We start from the raw sequence: 5,962 nt of genomic DNA on the forward strand, positions 1-5,962 counted from the left end.
CGATTTGCATTAGCCTTCGTGTGAGGATCGATAGCGTGAGGTTTTTATTGAGTTGGGGGATTCTCAAATGTAGAGATCCTTTCGGTGATACAGGTAGCTGGAGCACCCTTTTTGTGACCTCGCCATAGGCTATGTACTAGTGAGTCCTACTTGATGCTCGGGTTCTATTGTTGACAGTTTATGCATACATAGACAGTCTATATTTTGGGTTCCTACTGCTCTACTTCTGGGGAAACTCTGTCGAAATTTTCCCAAGTTATGATGGCTAGTTTTTTGGTATTTTGAGCCATTTATGTTGTTATGCTGCTGAAATTTGGGAAAAAATCAGAGGATAAGTCAGGTGTGTCTTCTTGGGAGCTTCATGGTTGGCTTTAATGGATGATCAAAATGGCCCTCATTTCACTCCTTTTCATTTAACTCAAAGGATTCAGATTCATGTTCATGTGTCCAGGAAGATCTTTTTCCAGCAGCTCATAGTCTTTATGTTTGGGCCAAGAAGATTGAGAGAGATCCTGGAATGTCCTTTGCCTGTTGTCATTCCGATGATTAACTATGAAAACTCATTTGATGTGCATGTGTTTGTCCTTATCTAAAGTTGAGCTCCATTGAAGTTTCTGAGGATTGGGTAGTGAAAAGTTTTGGGTTCTTGCACGTGTGTTCGAAGGGGTTCTCAAAGCATCATAATTAGCCATGGCTTTCTCTTATCCGGAGTTTCATGGAAGAAGTGATGAAGATGTGGAAGAATTTTTGGAAAAGATGGAGGTTGCCTGCATTAGCAACCAGATTCATGACCCTACGCAAACGTTATGCCTTCTCCAAATTTGTTTGAAGAGTGATGCACGAGTTTGGTCTAAAGCATTTGAAGAGGAATTGCGTGTGGCTGATCCACCTGTAAGGTTGAGTTGGGACAATCTACGACATGGGTTGGAAGTGGAGTTTGTGAAGATAGAAGATCCTGACAAGGTGTGGCAAGAAGTACAGGCTTTGGTGCAAAAGGAAGGTGAGCCAGTAGATGCGTACATACGTAAGTTTTCATTGGCATGGGAGCGAATGTGCAAGGCTTTAGCACCACAGGTACCCCCGCCTGACATGATGAAGAAGGACAGGTTCTTGGCTGGTCTTTGGGAGAATATATGTTGGAGAGTGGAGCTAAAGAAGCCTAGGACATATGAAGATGCACTAGAGGTAGCAAGGAACAAAGAGTGGAAGCTGAGGAAAATGAGCCAGTTAGGGGTGGAGTCTTTGCCCATGAGGTCTGAATTTCAGCCTATGGACTCTTTACAAGGTCGTATGTCAGGGGTTCATCATGAACCAGTGGTTCCTGTTACTACTCAGGTTATGCCAGCAGTGGTCACTACAACAGTGCAAGATGATGGCCTAAGGCAGGACATGAGGCAAGTGGTTGATTTGATGAAGAATCTCAGCCTAAACATGCTAGGTCAAGTGGGAAATAATCGAGGTCGAGGGCGGTTTGCAAATCATCCAGGACGTGAAGAAAGGCCTAGGAATGGTGTTGGACAAAGCAATGGTAGGTTTTGGAGGCAGACGCCCACATGTTATAATTGTTGAGAGTTGGGTCACATCAGCCCGCAATGTGATAAGCCACCAAGGATGGGGGGAGACATGTATCCATTGCCAACACAGGTGCTCACTAGGTCAAATGATTATGGCATCGAAATTAAGGGAGACGAAGGAACCAGTGGACTGACCCAGGAGGAAAAAGGGAAGACAAAAGTGCTAAGTGTAGTCACCTTGGAGAAGGCATCAAAGCTAGAGGATACATTAGTGATGCCTATTGGGAAGAGGACCACAGAGGATAAGGAAGGAAGAAGTGCCCCAGGTCCTAGTAAGAAGAAAGGAAAGAGCCATGAAGGCGAGGATGTCAAGGCCAAGAGGAAAAGGAGAGCTCGTCGAAAGTTTCATGTTTCAGATTTTTCACTAAGGGATGGGCAATTAAGCTATGACTTGAAGGAGGATCTGACAAGCAGGAAGGCAGATGTTACTTTTGGGCAGCTTATAGAGATGGTGCCTAAGCTAAAGCGACAGTGGAAGAGGATGGTTAACCCAATGGAGAAAGAGCCAGAGAGAGGTTCAGTGAAGGTGTTGGCAATGGACGAGCTACCAAACATTTGTCCAATAGTAGATGTGTGGCATAAAAGGAAAAATTTGGGACAAGATTATGTGGATGGCGGAGCCCAAATATGCGTCATAACACACTCATGCGTTGAGAAGATGGGTCTCACAGTGGCTGGGGTGTCAGGTTTTCGGATCAGATTGGCAAACCATCAAAAAGTAAAATGCTTGGGTGTTGTAAAGAGCTTAGAAGTGAAGGCATATGATGCAAAGGGAGTGGTTGATTTTCATGTGATGCCAGCAGGGTTGGGAGCATATCCTATTATACTAGGAAAACCATGTTTTCGTGCAGTGGGAGCTGTTCAAGATTGGCGACATGGTACGATTAGCCTCTATGAAAAGACAGGTACCAAGAAGCTTTATAATATGGACACAAGGAAACGATTAGAGGAGCTTTATGAAGATGAGGATGAGTCTAGTGATGAAGACTCTTCCACGGTGACAGATGAGAACAGTGATAGCACTACCAGCAGTGATGAGGATGCTGATGTTGCATTTCTTTTTATGGACAAAGAAATCCAGGAGATTGGTTTAGTTGCATTTGCGAATGAGGTTGAAGATGAAAGTGAAGGGCCTTATGAAGTGGTTGAAGGGCTGATGCAAACCAAGGTTGAGTTGTCAAAGAAGCAGGAATTGATGACACCAATGATCAGTGGAGACCTCTCAGCTATTGAGAAGGATATATATTTGCACATGCTGGCTAGTTTTCCTGATTTGTTCATTACTTCATATGAAGAGATCAAAGGGTTCAAGGGCAAAGAGATGCATATAGAGCTGAAAGAAGGTGCTAAGCCAGTGCGGCAAAGGCTAAGAAGGATGGGTCAAGAGCAAATGGAAGCCTTGCGGGTAGAGGTGGACAAGTTATTGAAGGCAGGGTTCATAGTTCCAGTGGAGACCACAGAATGGGTGAGACCAGTTGTAGTGATCAGTCCAAAGAAGGATGGGAAGTGGAGAATTTGTGTGCATTTTAAACAATTAAACGCAGCCACTAAGAAGAACTCATATCCTCTTCCATTCATCGATCAGATCTTGGATTTAGTGGCAGGTTATGAGAGGTACAGTGTGTGTGATGGTTTTTCAGGCTATTTTCAATTGAAGATTTCTCTTAAAGACCGCACAAAGACCACTTTTATTATTCCATGGGGCTGCTATTGCTACACAGTATTGCCATTTGGGTTGTCAAATGGACCTTCCTTCTATCAAGAGAGAGCAAATTGGGTGTTGGAACCATTCATTGGTAGTTGTGTTAAAGCTTTTATGGATGACTTCTGTGTCTATAGCAGTAGGGCTGAACACCATGAGAAGTTGCAGATGGTATTGGCTCGATATGATGAATGTGGAGGACAACTAAATCCAAAGAAATGTCATCTAGCACAGCCAAGGGTGAAGTTATTGGGCCATGTGGTGTCAGAAAATGGCATTGAGGCTGATCCAGATAAGGTGAAGTCTATTATTCTTCTTCCATCACCTATGAGTACGAAGCAATTGGCAACCTTTATACACAAAGTGAAGTACATGGCACGGTTTATTCCATTGTCTTCGCAACTTCTTTATCCATTACAGCAAGTGGCAAAGCATGATCCATTGCAATGGGATGACAAGAGTGAAGAAGTGTTTCAAGAGGTGAGAGAGGTGTTAGGGGGGTTGTCAGCCATGCAGGCTTCTGATTGGGAGAAAGTTTTTAATGTAAATCCATCATTAGGGGATGATGCCATTGGAGCCATGTTATTGCAAAAGGGGAAGGGCAGCCATTATATGAGGCCAGTGTATTGTGCAAGCCGAGTGAAGTTGGTAGCGGAGAGAAAGTTATCGGAAGTAGAGCTAGTGATGGCCAGTGTAATATTTGCTTGTCGACGATTTCGTCATTACTTGCTACCACGGCCTTTTGTTTTCTTGACGAGTTATGCCTTTTGCCACAGTTAATTAATGGTACTAACATGTCAAATGTGGTGAAGAAATGGGTAATTGAGCTGCAAGAGTTTGAGTTCTCTTTTCTAGTGGAAGATAGTACAAGGGCTACCCTAGCTGATTTGTTGACCTACAAGGAGAATCCCCTTATTGTTAAGGAAGAGGTGGTGAGAAAGGTAGTTGAAGAAGTCCCACAGATCAGCAATGCACATGTGTTGTTATTTGATGGTTCATACAGAAAGAGCCATGATGCAGCTTCAGGGGGTATAGCACTTTATGATCCAGAGGGGAAGCTAGTATGCAAGAGAGGGTTCAAATTGGATGCGCATAGTAATAATGAGGCTGAATATGCTACATTGGAAGCCGGATTACACATTTGTTTGAAGCATGGGGTTCGAAGGTTGAGCATAAAAGGTGATGCCTTGTTAGTGGTGAAGCAAGTGCTGGGTGTGTGGAAGAGCAAGAACACCTCATTGAAGGAAATGTGCTTCAGAATTAAAGGCCTGTTAAAAAAGTTCGAAGCATGGAGCATCAGACACATTGAACGTGCTCTAAATGGAGAGGCACATGAAGCAGCTCAAGGCATGATTGGGGAGCTATTCGTGTTGAGGACCAATTTACCTCTTTATCATGGCCGGGAAAGTTTGGCTCAAGAAGAGGAGTTTTTGCTAACAGGAATCATTCCAAAGGAGATTCAGAAGTCTAAGAAGTATGGCTTTGTGCGTAGAGCATACAGGTACAAATTGATTGGTGATGTCTTATACATGAAAGGGGTTGATCTCGTGTTGAGACGTGTACCTTGGCGGGAGGAGCTTTACAGAGTGTTGGAAGAGAATCATGAAGGCGCATGTGGTGGCCATTTTGCTCTAAAGATCACCTTGCATAAGATTTTGCAAGAGGGGTATGTATGGCCTAGTTTGCACAAGGATGTTCACCATTGGTGTAGGTCTTGCAATAGGTGTCAAGCATTTGGGAAGAGAGTGTTGAAGCCAGAGCTACGAAAAACCATTATGGCGTTTGATGTGTTTGAAAAGTGGGGGATTGATGCAATAGGCCCGTTACCTATCACAAGCAGGGGCAAAAGCTATATCTTGACGGCAGTGGACTATCTCTCTAGATGGGCAGAGGCTATAGCAGTAAAACAGATCACTGCAAAGGATGTGGCAAAATTTGTGTATGATGAAATATGTTGCAAGTTTGGGGTGCCATTAGAGCTACTTCCAGATAAGGGGCCAGGATTTAGAGCTAAACTGCTAGACTTCTTATGCACAAAGATGAAGATTAGGCACCAGCATACCACTTCTTATTACCCGCAGTGTAATGGCTTAAATGAAAGATTCAATGGTGAGTTGGTACAAATTCTTTCTAAAGTGACAGAGCACCAAGGAAAGAATTGGGATTTGGAATTGCCTAGTGCATTATGGGCTTACCGTATTTCGGTGAAGACAGGTACAGGGTTTACTCCATTTCATTTGGTGTATGGAAAGGAAGCACTATTGCCTGTGGAGGTAGAGTTGCCTACGGTCAAGATGTTAGAGAAGTTGCTTGGGTCGCCTAGTGATGCATTCAAAGAGAGTCTCTTGCAGTTACAAGAGGTCCAGTTGGATAGGATGAGCGCATTGGAGCATTCTGGGCAGATGCAGGATAAGGCTTTGGCAAAGATAAATGAAAAGGTTAAAAGTAAGGGTATCAAGAAACATGGCTTGGTTTTGCGCTACAATAGTAAGCTGGACAACACCTTCCAAAAGAAGTTTCAAATTAAGTGGGAAGGCCCTTTCAAGGTAGTGGAGTGTTTTCCAAATGGCACATATCATCTGGCTAACCTGGATGGTGTTCTACATAAGTCAAGGGTGAATGGGTTGCGTCTTAAATTGTATCATGCTAGATTGATGATGGTCGAGCAAGATGAGCTGTCTGTGGA

Source organism: Adiantum capillus-veneris, chromosome 5, assembly GCF_014529385.1.
Source record: "Adiantum capillus-veneris isolate H3 chromosome 5, ASM1452938v2, whole genome shotgun sequence".
Lineage (NCBI taxonomy): Eukaryota > Viridiplantae > Streptophyta > Polypodiopsida > Polypodiales > Pteridaceae > Adiantum > Adiantum capillus-veneris.